This window comes from Protomyctophum bolini (genome assembly GCF_963924005.1).
Source record: "Protomyctophum bolini genome assembly, chromosome: 9".
NCBI classification, from domain to species: Eukaryota; Metazoa; Chordata; class Actinopteri; order Myctophiformes; family Myctophidae; genus Protomyctophum; species Protomyctophum bolini.
Window position 1 is genome coordinate 42,292,930 of NC_137870.1, and position 16,149 is coordinate 42,309,078.

The following is a 16,149-nucleotide window of genomic DNA, read 5'->3' on the forward strand; positions in this document are numbered from 1 at the left end:
CAGGCAGTGGCCATCGCTTGCTGCCACGGCTTTTCTATATGGTTTATTATATAGGCACAGGTCTAGCTTCTAGGCTACAGGTTGGAATATAAAAGGTTGGAATATAAAAAAGTGTTAACCTTAAAAAACTGTTAAGAATAACTTATCATTTCAAATATTTAGTTATTATAGGCTGTAACAGATCAGATAATTATAACCAGTATTTATTTTATATATTTTGTACATAATTTCAAACAGAAATTTGTTTGGTGCAAATCCACTTGACCTGCAAGCGGCAGATATCGGACTGACTTGTGCCTGAGTCCTCATCATGTTTGTTGATGTTTGTGATCTCTAGGTTTCCACAGATCATGCAATGTACTGTGAATGTCATCATCTATTATCGTTCTATCTGGTTCCACAGTTCTGGTTTCATTTCCCTGTGTGTGTGTGTGTGTGTGTGTGTGTGTGTGTGTGTGTGTGTGTGTGTGTGCGCGCCAAATAAAAAGAGATAAAATATAATCTCTGTCCCGGCCTTTGACCTAACCGAGATAATTACCATTCACGGATGGGTTTAGGGGCACGACATGAAATAAACAGATCTAATGAAATATGTTTTTTTTAATGATGAATCCGGTGCCAAGTAACAGTTTTAATTAGCACTCCAATTAGCTTCAGTTTACAAAATCAGCATGTTGCTAATCCTGCCTTGCACTGAGTGTGTGTGTGTGTGTGTGTGTGTGTGTGTGTGTGTGTGTGTGTGTGTGTGTGTGTGTGTGTGTGTGTGTGTGTGTGTGTGTGTGTGTGTGTGTGTGCGTGTGTGTGTGTGTGTGTGTGTGTGCGCGTGTGAGCCCCCTGGTGGTGACTATCAAGTGAAGCGGTCAAAAGGGGAATACAATTGTCTATTAGACAAAACACATTTGTCCAATAGTTGATATCAAACAAACTCCAACAATAGAAGAAGAAGAAGAAGAAGAAGAAGGCTGAAAACTAGGCTAAATATAGACCTATATTTAGCCTCAAAATGTCTTCTTCTATTCTTGGAGTTTGTTTAAATGTATAAAGATTTTTTTTGTTTTGTTGGTAGGCTACATGACCACATGGATTTAATAAAAGATGTATTTCCCAAAACCAGTTGAGAAACAAATGTAATCCCTTGTGAACGGCTTCTTACTCTGTATGAACCTCACACATTTACGAGAAGAAGTAAGGAAAGTAAAAGAAATGGGGAAATGAATACATGGGTCTAAAATAAAATCTCACATGCTGTGAGTATCATAGTCATCCCATCAAGTACTTATTCAAACGTCAGTCCTGTTTTCAAAGTCTTTTTATGTTTTAGTATGTTCACCCTCAGGCATGAAAAGACTGGATTAGAGACTGCACACGTTGCACTGGAACAGCTCAAACTGGAATTGTAAGCATGCATCACTTCTGTTCTGTCCCCCAGAATGTCATCTTTCTGCCCTGCATGCTTTTAACACAGGTGCTGGTGATGATCTTGCATGCAGCAGACATTTATAATGCAAGTGATCTGATAGTTTTTTCCTTATTTGTAGGACATGCTGCCATTATAAGTACGGTAGTCTTTCTTGAGCACATTATATTGTTCTGTGAGTGTGCCAAACTTGGCAAAAGTATAGCCAATGCAAATCTGTATAAAAATAAGTAGTACAGTGATAAGTAGTAAATAAACATATTTGCAGAGAGATGATGCACATATATTTATAACCTATGACAAATGCACTCGCTGCTCTAATTCAGTCCCATTCAGCCCTGAGCAACCCGTAGACTCGTAGAGGAACATCTTGATAAGATCATAGCCTAATGAGAAGTTCACAAGTTTACTTTTGCCTGACACAGTTGAGCAACAGTCAAAGCTGCGATGAATTTAGATGAGATCTCTTTTCCAAATAAAGTTTCATTATAGCATATGAGACAGAATTTTAGTATTGTTTCATCACAACAATGCATGACACCGAAAGATAAATATGTATAGGCTAATTAGGCTATAGTGACAGAATTAGACAAACAGGCGGATGGAGAGATAAATACTTTTCTGTCATCACAGTGTTTCTTTTCAGGGTTCATACAAATGCATTCAAACGTAAAGTTTCAAATTACTTAATTTTTTTTCTCCATACGGACATTCTGACATGAAGCTTATTTTTCAGGGTTCATATTACAGACACATTCAGAAGTGTATTTGTGAATGATTTGTTGTGTTAAGATTGGCTTTGGTTACAAAGATACCCTCCCCTTTACACTAAGCGATGGACTGTAAAAGCAGACTTTATACTGTAATGCCAATCTGTCTGCCACAAAATTAAATATGAAGGTGAGAAAGTACATATTCCTGCATGTTGATATTATATCCATCTCATCTGACTTCTTGAATGTTAATCTGACACACACACACACACACACACACACACACACACACACACACACACACACACACACACACACACACACATATAAATAACCATATAACAGCAGTAGCTCAGGGAACTGAGGGACTGAGGGAATTTGAATAATGACAGATCAGAATGCTGCTTCACAAATTTGATAGTTTCACCAATCACCAGATGTTCTATCATTTTCGGCCAACGCCGATTCTGTACATTCAGTTATGCATCACTGAAACGTTTGGACATTCCTTGTTGGGTTCTATAGACTATACTCAAGAATGTCATTCTTGAATTTAACCTTTTGTTTCCTAATATGCCTATATTGTGTTGCTATACCGTCAGAAAAAATATGAATCGTTTTACTAACTTGTCACCAGCACAGCAGAGCTTCTTAATAGATTTGCTTTGGCCCCATAATAATTTAGAAAGATGAACAGAAACCCAACTATTTGGTCTTTCTCACAAAACTTACATTCTTGTCATGTTTTCAGTGACTTGCTGAATCTTGTCTGAAGTTTCATAATTGAGGTTATTCAACAAACCAGATAAACTACTCATGCATTGTGTCCAGTGTCCACTCCCTACCTGTGTATATAAAGAGGTAAAACAAGGCTGAAAATTCACTCTTCTGCAAGGCTGCAACCGGTAAGGACCTCTGTAACCGATATAGGCTGTTAAATAGAATCATGTAAGCATTAAATTATAGTTATATATCATTAGGAGTAATTGTAATTAGTCTATGTGTACAATACTAAAATAAAATAAATGCTAGTGTTTTACACCAAAGGGAGGCGTCTGCTCAATCAGGAAAATTCAGCTGGTGATAGATATAGGCCTATGGTATCGTTGCATTGTATGTTTGCATTTGAAGAAGACCACATTGCATTAGTTTCGAAGCATGCAAATACTATTCTGATAATAATGTGATTACTAAAACACTTTTTTTAAATGTTTATCTTATACAAAAGATGTAGGACTACTGTAGGCCACTTCTGGCCGAATTACTGAAACTATTCACTGAAAGCTTGACATGTATATTTCCACCCTTAGTTGTGTATCGTTCATCAGACATCACAACAATGGATTCTCGTCGTGGAGATACTGGTGATGTGACACCTGGTAAATAGATACATAAATATTAGTAATAACTATAGGCCCATGTATTGTTGATCTTTTACCAATAGTTAAATATAGATTGCTTACTTCTGGAATGTCATATAATGCTTTATTATAAACTCAAACATTTAGTATACAAATATGTATATTAAGAGTAAGACTTTTATTTTATTCCCATCTTTAGGCTAGACAAAAGATCTTCTCTCACGTCTTAACTCTTGCCTCTATTAAAAAAAACACTTCAACAGTATAATGTTGAATGCTGAATGAATATGATAATATTAATATATTATTACAATAATATATGAATCTATCCTTTTTCATGTATAGGCCTAATGATCTCTTGTTTTTCCTTCCACAGCTGCAGGCAGAGTTGTCGTTGCGTTCACAGCCAAGCTGAACATCTCAGACAGCTATCCATGTCACACTGGCGTGCTTAAATTCCCCAATGTTCTCGTCAACGAGGGAGCTGGCTACAGTCCCGACACGGGCGTCTTCACCTGCCCCCGTGAAGGGTTCTACCACTTTGCCGTGCACGTGTCCGTGTACGGAAGGGCTCAGTGCAGCATCTACAAGAATGGCGAGGTCGTCGTCTCAATGTATGACACCAGTCTTCCGGAGAAATGCAGCCAAGTGGCCAGCATCAGTAGTGTGGTGCGGCTCTCCCAGGGAGATGAGGTCTGGGTGAATTTATGGGGGCCTGATCGACATGACATCTTTGCATCGAAAGACAACGACTCTGTCTTTGTTGGGTTTTATTTGGGGTGATCTCATCATGCCTGTGGTGTCCCTGTCTATACGCAGTCCTTAGTCTAAGTCTTCTCTAAGGGCCTGTCAACAATACATAAGTCTACAGTACCTTTGGGTAAATATTAATAATAAAGCTGAATCGAATTTAAGTATTCAAATTTGTTTTACTTTTTAACTGAAATGTATTTCTATGTGTGAACTGTGGAAAGCAACCAACTCCGTGGCAAAATAATAAGCCAATATCAATATGCAGTAGCCTATACACCCACTGTCCACTGAAATGTCCCTTCCCCAGTGGCCATGTTGTCATGCACACATATATCTTTACTAGAATTTCGCCGGCCGAAAGTTACATTGCAGCGCAATATGGGAAGAAGGAAATTGCGTTGACAGAGTTGACAGACTCCACTTCATGTTTCAGCTGTGTTTTTAAACTCAGTAGTGTGCCCTGCACATGTAGTAACGGATGGGTTATAAATTATTATAATAACAGAAAGTGTTTTTTATTTCTCATAAATACGCAAACATGGTGAAACAACTACAGTCACAGAGAGCAGTGCCAAGGTAGCTGCTGCCTGCTAACGATGCAAACAACAGCCTTGCCTGTCGTGTGTGTGTGTGTGTGTGTGTGTGTGGGGGGGGGGATAGCACTAATGTTCGACATTTTACTGTGTCATAAAAATGTACATCTGTAGCCTATATTGTGATTACATTTGACCGTACATTTGACTCTTGTGTTATATTCTTGTGAAATATTCAGTAAAGTATTGTGGTGAAATATTCACCCCAAGTTGATAAGATATGCAGAGAATATAATACCAAGAAGCCCCAGTTTGAAATGCATTAGGCCACAGACCCCCATTTGATACCATTTGCTCTCTGGGAAAATCAGGGTCCATTTGGTTCCATTTGTATGCTCTTGGAGTATGATGACTGTGCTAACAGTATTATCATAAAATATGTCTCAGTTTGAAGATTCAAAAAAACATATTTCATATGTGTGAGCTTGTAAAGTAGAACGTTCAACCTAGAGACAGTGTTGCCAAGTCTGATCATTATAAGCTACTTTGGACTTGTTTATCTATTGGTAGTCCTTGACATGGAAATGTTTGAGTTCCACTGCTCTGAAACAACATTAGACAACAAAGTTTGACAGTCAACACTATAATTGATTATTTTAAGACTAATTTCCGGACCATTTCTGATTTACCTACTTTGAACTGGCCTATTAACATTTTTATAGACCTGGTTGCTTGTTTCACTCTCACATCCACGATATGTGGCAACCCTGGTCCCTGAACAATGTTGATTTAACTAAGGGATTCGCTGAGTGTTTTATTTTGTAAATACAGGGATTTAGAAGGGATAAGCAAAATAGTGAGCCAATAATTTCTCCCCTTCCTTCTGTCTGTTATCCTGCGAGAGCCCTAAAAAGCAAGATGGCTGATTGTGAGACTGAAAAGTAGTGTGGGGGCGGGCCTGGTGGGCCTATGAGAACACAGAGCAGTGTTGCCAGGTTTGCGAATTGTAAGCGAGTTGTAGTGTGTGTAAGTAGCGTGGTTAAAAGGCCTTGTGGCGTTGCTGTTGGGGCAACTGCACATGTCGTCCAGTTTTTGTCGACCAGTTTCTGTCCACTGCTTTTGGCACGTGATCAACTTTAGCATTGTATAAAGAGATGGGTAGGCCTACAGGGGTTCATTAGCAAACTACCAACCGAAAAAACAAAACTCGTTTTTTTTCCACGCTGGGGGGGGGGGGGGGGGGGGGGGGGGCGTGGCTGCGTGGCTGCACCCACTGCCGTTATAGGAACCTTCCGCCTCTGGGGCTTGGGAATCATTTCTTTCATGTGGATTTCAAGGGATTCGATTTCCCAAAAGTTGCGTAACTGATCTGACAGTGCCTGTTCCTCTCCGACGCTGATGTGCATCACTTCAATGTCCACAACGTCAGTTATGATTTAGCGTGGTGACTTATCCTTGCACCATACATCCATTCCAAATACACTTTCCACAGTTTCCAGTGTCACTGTCATCAGGTCAAAGGGAGAGAATGTGATTGCCCCACCTCTTTATCCACCCCCCCCCCCCCCCCCCTTTCCCCCAATATATTTATATTCCAACATCCCAACAGATTTAATTATGATTGAGATATATCATTGAGATATATCATTGAGATATATCATATCATTGCATCGTTGTTTTTAATGAATGAATGAATGAATGGGACCTTTCTTCGCTGCTGTCCTTTTGGACCACATGTGCTTTACTGTACCCACTACCCTGTACTGTTTGCATTTTATTGTCTAATAAAAGTATAAATAAATCCGTTAGAGCACAGCCCAGTAGTAGTGGTGGCGTTACGTAGTGGAAGCTGCTGGCTAATAGTAGTCTGTTTATATGTCGCTCTTTTCACTGCTGGATTTATTCTGAGAAATCTCCGCAGGCACGTAGCATAATTATAATGATCCCAAAACCGCAGGCGCCCTCTAGCGGACTGGGTGTGAAACAGCAACCACACTGAAAATATATCACCAATGCAAAGGCAATGTAAATATCTGTTACCTTCTGTGAAATTAAAGGAATGACTAAACTCAATGAAACTTAAAGAAATAGGGGTACCTGTTTTTCGTTAATCTATTTCCAACCCTCTACACTATTATGTATTTATCTGTCTGAAATATTTATGGTCACATGACACCTTTGTGTGTCAGCTGACTGGGAGGAGGAAGTCCATGCACTACTGCTGTAAAGATGGCGATCTTCAGTGTGTATGTTGTGAATAAGGCCGGTGGATTGATCTATCAGTTTGACAACTATGTGCCCAGAGCAGAGGCAGAGAAAACCTTCAGCTACCCTTTAGATCTGGTGCTCAAGATCCACGACGAAAAGGTGGTCGTTTCGTATGGACAGCGTGATGGAATCCGAGGTAAACTATAGCTGCTGTTATTGTCACTCCCCTTCCTCCGGAGTCCAGACAGTAGTCATAAACGACACAGGTTCTGCAAGCAGCATACAGAATCTAATGGTTTATTCCATGCGTTTCCAACACTTTTCATATCAAGGTTCATGATTCTGCATTTGATTTGAGCCACGGATCACCATTTGATTAGCTTCTCAGACCTAGGCTTACCATACGTCCTCTTTTGCCCGGACAAGTCCTCTTTTGGGGGGCTGTCCGGGCAGTCCGGGGGGTTTTATAAATTCCTTCAAATGTCCGGGGTTTTACCATAGAGTATTAAAAGGATAGAGACTAAACTAGCGTGAAGCTCCGCCCCCTCCGCTATTCATGTCAGTGGAAGTTGCTCAGTGGCGTTTTGAAGCACCCGGAAAGCTGCCGGAAGTACCGTCTTTTCGCTGATTCAGCATTTCACTTCCGCATTTGGACACCAAATTTTGGTGTCCAAATGCGGAAGTGCACCCAGAGTGCACCTGGGCTTTACATTGGGCGCTCGGTTGCACGGGGTTTCCTCGTCAAGAATCCACGGGTCCGCCTGCAGTCCTTCCTCTTACCACTAGGGACCAGCGCTTCAACATTGGAGTGCCTAGCTGGCCCCTTGGGTTTTACACGTATCGCCTGTATATACATAGGGCGCGTTCGGAAATTGCGCACTGAGCACACTGTGCAATGCAAACTAATAGGCGAGTGCGCTCCGGTGCGGTATTTCCGAACGCGCCCATATCGCTATGCTCACAGACCATTCAGACCAATGTGTATTACAATGCACGTTCAATGGTTCGTAGTGGAAAAACACTGTGGGAGGTGGACTTTCAGCCCGAACCCCGGAATGTGTATTATTCATAACTCTGCATGCACTGCGCGCTGACAGCAATGGTCCCGACCGCAGAGCAGAGAATGGCTCCGCGAGGCAACTATCTGGACATACCCACGCATTCAGGGAGATGTCCTCTACCACACCCCACTCTCCGCTAAGCGGGAGAGGTGTAAAAATCACAGCAGCAGACCTTCTACTGGGGTCAACGCTCAAAACAGTACCGTTTCCAGACCCAGAATGGACACTGGACAAAAGAGGCCTCCGGGAGGCAACTATCTGGACATACCCACGCCCCCTGTGCCAAGCCCCCTTCGTGTGTGTGTGTGTGTGTGTGTGCAATGTTCATAAAATAAGAAAACATGGAGTAGGCCTATGCACATACAACATGCAATGTACAGGTAAAACATGTTAGTGCAAACATTATCCAAACACAACATCAGCAAATGTACAACATGCAATGTGCAAAAAGTTCAAAATCCAAAACAAAATCACGCAGGTATAAAAATTCTAAAAATAAAAACATCATTTCAACAGGTGGTCCGTGGACCACTGGTCAGCCGTGAAGGTATTGCATGTGGTCCCTGACCATAAATCTAATTTTCTTCCACAGAACAATGCATTACTTTTGGCGGACGTGGAAGTGCATCAATGTTATCAGTTACTGGGAAGTCTGAGGTTAAGACATTCCACAGAAAATGTAGTTCTCAAGAAGGGTGCAGTCTACCAGCTTACCTGATTGAGTCATGTTTATTAGGAAATACTGTGAGTGTGCGGACTTGTTTGTGTGTGACTTGTTTGTGTGTGTATTTCCAGGGAAGAGGGTGTGTGTGTGTGTGTGTGTGTGTGTGTGTGTGTGTGTGTGTGTGTGTGCGTGCGTGCGTGTGTGTATAATGCTGTTTGTTTCCACTTTGTTTGCAGTGATGTTTTGGCACAATGTGCTACTTTTGCATGATGTTTTTATTTTTAGACTTTTTATACCTGCGTGATTTTGTTTTGGATTTTGAACTTTTTGCACATTGCATGTTGTACATTTGCTGATGTTGTGTTTGGATAATGTTTGCACTAACATGTTTTACAATATTATTTTGTACAACCTACAGTAGCAAAGCATAACATAATGGTTTGGAGAATAGGCTTTTTACAAGAGATAAGCCATTGCATACAGGTTCTTAAACTTTTTAATTTCAAGGACCCCCATAACTCTGAGAGTAAAACCAGATGGACCCATAAGAGTCCCATTTGATTCCATTTGTACAGTATCAGAGTTAAAAGTTATAAAAGGGTCCATTTGGTTCCATTTGTACTAGTACACTCTCAGAGTTACAGACCTGTAAGGGTCCATTTGGGTCCATGTGTTACACTCTCAGAGTTACAGACCTATAATGGGTCCATTTGGAACCCCCTCAAGGAACCATGAGGGTCCCTGGATCACACCTTTGAGAGCCACTGCTTTAAATATTATACATAACTAATATAGAGCATATTTGATCAAATTTAGGAGCCAAACCTTTTTGACAAATTGATTTAATTCAAACAGAACCGCACATGCACGCACACATGCACGCGCACATGTGTCCTCTTTTTGGTCACTCAGAATATGGTATGCCTACTCAGACCGGACCCAACTACTGTGTTGTCGTTGGATAAGATTTTCACAATTCCATGCTGTACCATAGGAGAGAGAGATAGATAACAGGCAAACGTTGATCAAAATAATTATTCTACATTCTCTTACAAGGCTAATTCATTCATTCATTCATTAATTAAAATGAAACCATTTGGTTAAATTTTACACTCAAGAATGAAAGATCTGTAAAGGTCCATTTGGTTACCAACTCTCCATTTAGCTGGTGGTTCCCGGACCACTGGTTTATTCCAAGCTCACCATCGTCGAACTACACATTAATATAATAATAATATAAATATAACAGATCATAATGCCATATAGATCACTGTTTCTCTAAGGTCCACATGTCTGCAACTTACTGAACTGATGTGTAAACATTTGGCCCCATTTGTACATTGTTTTTAGTAATATCATTTAACACTATATCAGCTTGGATCAAGATCGTCATCAGTCATTGTTGTATAAGGCTACATTAACACTGAGGATTGTACAGGATAGATTGGAGAGTACCAGAGATTACAAAACATATATGTCTATTTGTACACTCTGAGTTACAAGGGTCCATTTAGCCCATGCCATGACCAGACGTTGAGAAACGGTGGCATAGATTAAAATGTTATATTGTTTTACAAAGGACTTCTCTTGCTGTCATGGTGTTTGTATAGTGGGCCACGCATTGCTATCCATCAACGGGGCGGACGTAGCTGGAAGGAACACGGCTGATGGCAAGGACATCATAGAGTATTTGAAAGACCCTTCAAACTACCCAGTGTCCATTCGATTTGGACGGTCTCGCCTGAGTTCCAACGAAAAGCTGATGCTGGCCTCGATGTTCCACTCGTAAGGCTCCACTCGTATTTGTACTATTAAAGGGACACTTCACCCTTTTTGCAAAAAAATATATGTTAATGACGTTTAGAAGCTTTAGATCACTTTAGATATTTTAGATTGTAGCAGTGAGCCTGTTGTCTCTGATGTCATGGACACTGGTCTCACTACCTTCCTGGACTACAATTCCCATAATTATTTGGTGCACTGCTCCTCCTTGTGGATAGGGGGGAGAGCTGTCTTACTGAGAGAACATGTAGTCCAGGAAGGAAGTGAGCCCAGTGTCCATGACATCAGAGACAACAGGCTCACTGCTACAATCTAAAATATCTAAAACCACATATTACACACATAAATACCCCCAGAAAAGTGATCTAAAGCTTCTAAACGTCATTAACATATATATTTTTGCAAAAAGGGTGAAGTGTCCCTTGAAGTTAAACGTCTCTTGTTTCAAAATGGATAGAGAAGGATGTTTAAACTGAGTTTGTTTCTTCCCTCAGGTTGTTTGCCATCGGTTCACAGTTGTCCCCTGAAGTTGGCAGCTCAGGGATTGAGATGCTGGAGACGGATGTATTCAAACTACACTGCTTCCAGACTCTCACAGGTCAGTGGTGTAAATAAGTGTGTGTTCCATGGGCCACAATTTGATTGACTACTGTAGGGCAATTTACTGAAAAATAATACAGATGTGATGCGAGGAGATATGATGTGATAGAGAAATACCAACAAAGTATTCAATACATTCGTAGAATCATCACTTTTCACTTGCCATATTTATAGGATTATCAGCACAGTTTTTGCTGTATTCATAAATCCCTATTTTCTTGCAGGGATTAAGTTCATAGTGCTGGCAGACCCCCGTCAATCTGGCATTGATGCACTGCTGAGGAAGATTTATGTCTTTCTATCTATTCTATCTCTATCTATTCTGACTTTGCTCTCAAGAACCCCTTCTACTCTCTGGAGATGCCTATCAGGTAACTGATACAAGAGGAAGGTATAGAGCATAGAAGTGCATATGCATAGACATGTCATGGCCAGGGTAAAGCTTAATGGTACGTTCACACACGGGCAGATGCAAAGACAGTCTACCATTCATCGCCAATGGAAGCCAGCGTCGTGAAGCTACGAAGCAAATCCAATGTTTGTAGCTGCTGCAAAAGATGCAATGCTACAAATTGAAGCCGAGCTGGATTCAACTTCCAGATCCAAGGCTACAAAGCTTGAAAGCTATAACTATAGCTGCATTTTTTTGCTTTTTCTCACCATGTTCTGGATGACAAAATCACAAAAAAATCGCTGCATCTTCTTCTAGTCCGTTTCAGTTATATTAATCAGCTTAGCAAGGCTGCTCACTTATGGGAGTTTGCGCCCCCTAGCGTAAACACAGAAGCATTATATAAACTCACAGACAATTTTGGCTGGGACTTTGAGACGTGATGACGTTGAGAACCGCCCACCGGTGCGCTAGTATAAAGCGCGTCAACGTCCCTTAGTCTCCATTCATTTGTTTCTTCTCATGTGTGTAACACAGCGCAAGCGAAGTCTCCCTAAGGTTTAGCATCTGAGTTATTTCCATAAGGACGAGAAACTTCTCGGTACCGCGGAAACTGCTTTCCTAGAGGCTTCGAGAAGTAAAGAAAAACGGTAAGTCCGTTTTTCCCTTAACCAAGGTTAATAATAACTTGGTGGGTAATGTAACTTGTGTGGTGGCTCGGCCCTGCTAAGTTTCTTTACCCGTGTGACGGTCTTTGACACGGCTAGCAATAGCGTGTTTTTGCTTCCACACAAACTTCGGTGACTTAAGGTCCCGAACGTGTGACGGGCTAGAAACGGTCTCGTTAGCCGACACAGCACACTGGAGAGGGTGAGGACGCAGTGCCTGTCGGTGATCTTAGTGGCCCCAGGATGGGGCTCTTGGAGGTCGGACATTGTCCCTCTCCTGTACGATCGGCCCTGGCAGCTTCCAGTACGCAGGGACCTATTGACTCAGGCGGGGGGCGAGATATTCCACCCGCGGCCGGAAGATCTAGACCTCTGGGCCTGGCCCGTGAAAGGCTGAATCTTGGCGCGGAGGGTCTTCCCCAGAGCGTCATCAACACTATTCAGTGTGCGAGGACGCAGTCGACCAGGGATGCCTATGATTTGAGGTGGCGGTTGTTTGAGGACTGGTGTTCACCAGCTCAAGTGGTGCCTTTTCAAGCGCCAGTGAGGGTCGTTCTGTCGTTCCTCCAGGACCTCTTGGATAAAGGCAGAGCCTTTAGTACTGTCAAGGTGTATCTGGCTGCTGTCTCTGCCTGCCACATCGGTTTTGAGGACAGGACGGTGGGCCAGCTCCCGCTGGTACGCCAGTTCGTGAAGGGAGCTAGTCGTCTCCTTCCGGTGACTAAGTCTCTGGTCCCTTCATGGGACCTTGCTTTGGTTCTGGACTCTCTGTCCCGACCACCGTTTGAGCCCTTGGAGGGGTTGAGTATGAAGCTATTGTCGCTGAAGACAGCGTTGTTAATAGCTTTGGTGACCGCTAAGAGGGTCGGTGATATCCATGCGTTGTCCACAAGTGCGGAATGCATGAGGTTTAATGGGGATGCTAGGGTGGTCATGAAGACCAATCCGGCGTTTTTACCTAAGAACCGCCTGGCTACCCCGGTACCGATGGACCTGGTGGCGTTCTGTCCGCCCCCCTTTGCCTCTGAGGAGGAGAAGAGGAGGCATAACCTCTGTCCGGTGAGGGCATTGAGGTTGTATTGGACAAAACTAAGGCGACAAGGAAGACTACACAGCTGTTTGTCTCCTGGGATCCCAAGACTGTGGGACTGCCTATCTCGAAGATTAGGCTTTCCCAGTGGATCGTGGAGGCTATAGAGCGGGCTTACTCTGGTAGGAATATGGTGCCTCCCATAGGGTTGAAGGCGCATTCCACGAGGGGTATGGCGTCATCCTGGGCCCTCTGTAGGGGGGTCTCTGTTCAGGATGTTTGTTCCGCTGCAAGTTGGGCATCGTCTTCCACTTTTGCCACCTTCTATAGGCTGGATGTGACGGCAGCGCCGATGGCGCATGCGGTCCTGAGCGTGGCCTCCAGTTAGTGGAGTGACTTGGCTCCCTGGGGGGACATTGGTCTTCTCCAGGGTGCTGAGCTGGTTGTTCTGTCGGCTCCTCTTAGGCGCTTATGACAGACCTGGGCCAGGTTGGCTTTCCCAAGGAGGGGCAGTAGTCCTTTTGGGGACGTACTGTGGTCCTTGCTCACAGATGGTACGGGCCCTAAGGGTCCAGACTTCGCGATGACAATAAGGGAGTTAATAAAGTCTCCCATAAGTGAGCAGCCTTGCTAAGCTGATTAATATAACTAGGGGTTACGTATGTAACCAAAGTTATATAACAGCGAGCAAGGCTGCTCACTAGGATTCCCTTCTTGTTGCTTGAGAATAGAACAATTGTTATCGAATGGAGACTAAGGGACGTTGACGCGCTTTATACTAGCGCACCGGTGGGCGGTTCTCAACGTCATCACGTCTCAAAGTCCCAGCCAAAATTGTCTGTGAGTTTATATAATGCTTCTGTGTTTACGCTAGGGGGCGCAAACTCCCATAAGTGAGCAGCCTTGCTCGCTGTTATATAACTTTGGTTACATACGTAACCCCTAGTTGTTTCCAATGCATATAAATAATACCTAGATTCAAAGATTTTGTTTTGTTTCATGGTATGGCTCATTATCATTGGTTAATAAGAACAAACTCCATAAAATCATCAGCGTGTCCAGCAAAATAGCTGGGGTACGATTTGAGAGTATGACCTCAATGTATGAGACCCGGGTACTCAGGAAGGGGAAAGCCATTACTAGGGACAACACGCACCCGTTACACAGCCAATACCATCTTTTACCATCAGGGCGACGGTATATGGTACCTTCCCTGCAGGCTAGGGCCTCAAGATCGTTTGTTCCCATAAGTATAGGACTTATGAACAAGCAGGCCCCATCTCAGTTCCGTGCATAGAGTGTGAGGTGATGCCTCTTGGAACTATGACTGGTGGCCTTCTGTTGGCACTGTTTCTTTATTGTCTATGTACTGTCTGTGATCTGTTTGTTTGCATGTTTTATGTATATCCTGATGACTGCTGTGCACAAAACAAATTTCCGAAAGGACAAATAAAGTATCTATCTAAAAGGGCTCGCAGTTGAGACTCCATGCTGGATTGTTTGTCAATGTCCCTCGCGCCTCCGATACACATCACTACGGACGGACGCTTGATGACGTCATTGACCGTGTGAGCAACAGATATACAAAGCGACAAATATGCGGTGATATTTGCATATGCCTCGTGTGAACGCAACATTGCTGAATAGAGGAACATCTTTGTTGTATTTCTCCTAAAATAATTAAGACATTCAAAGACCATTGTAATGCCCCCTACCAAGGGCTGCCTGAAACATTGTGGAAGTAATGCTTATTGGAGCTAAGTGTATTTTACTGTGTAACACATGACATGCCGTGTACATCACTGTCTGATCATGTCTTGTCTTCTGATTTCAGGTGTGAACTATTTGATCAGAACTTGAAGGGTGCACTGGAGATTGCAGAGAAAGCTGGCAACTTTGGACCCAGCTCTTGAACCAGGAAAGCCTCCTAGACAGACAACTCAAACTGTCATTTTCACCCAAATGTAAATATTTAATGTTTTTGTACATATTTAAGAATAAATCCATCTATGTCAATAACTTTGACAGTGTTCGATCATTTAAAATGTTGTACTGTATGTGGGATCTTTGACTTGCTGTATAATGTTCACAAGGGATTAGGACAGAGCTTTGAGTTATGTAAATTAACCATAACTCATGTCTCCAAGCCATAGATTGCCCACTTGAATCAGTTGTTTCTTATAAAATGACAGTATATAAACTAATTCAAATAGGAAATGTAAACAAATGTCAAAACATTTCAACACATATTGCACATTATTCAATTAACAATACATTTCAACACATTACAGTCAAGCTCCTGTTAGTGTAAAGAAAAAACATGCAGCACTTCTTGGAGACTTACAATGGGAAATGTTCTCTCCGGTTTTATTTCTATGTACTTTTTCCCCTAGAAAATTATTGAAAAAAACATATACACATAGCCTACTGCAGGGATACTCAAATAGATTTACCTGTGGGCCACATTACAAAAATGGCAAGGGGCCAGGGGCCAGTAGATAAAATTACGACATTAATGATACTTGATAACTTCTCTCTTTCAATTGCTTTATTTTCGCAAAATGTATCAAAGTACAATGTGCATGCACACAATATGTAAATAAATAAATGTGTTACATTTTCTTGCATAAACACAAAGAGCTGTTTCCATAACTGCACAAATTATTGCACATAACATGAGTAGCTGTTATAATAACATAACATGAGTAGCTCTTTGCCTGCCTGCCTGCCTGCCTGCCTGCTTGTCTGTCTGTCTGTCCATGAGTAGTTATTTGTCTGTCTGTCAATGAGTAGCTGTCTTACTGTCTGCCTGTCTATGAGTAGCTGTCTGCCTGCCTGTCTATGAGTAGCTGTGTCTACCTGCCTGCCTGTCCAATTGTCCATGAGTAGCTGTCTGCCTTCCTGCCTGTCCAATTGTCCATGAGTAGCTGTCTGTCTGTCTATGAGTAGCTGTCTGCCTGCCCAATTG

The 16,149-nt window shown here is 42.3% G+C and overlaps 1 pseudogene across 1 annotated transcript; it reads left to right on the forward strand.

The window, feature by feature from the left end:
• The first annotated feature begins 7,001 nt into the window (after positions 1-7,001).
• LOC308320836 (trafficking protein particle complex subunit 4-like) lies at positions 7,002-15,183 on the forward strand (annotated as a pseudogene). The gene is made up of 5 exons (XR_013966218.1): positions 7,002-7,181; positions 10,321-10,495; positions 10,987-11,090; positions 11,317-11,463; positions 15,016-15,183. The product of XR_013966218.1 is annotated as a trafficking protein particle complex subunit 4-like (transcript).
• Positions 15,184-16,149: the final 966 nt, after the last annotated feature.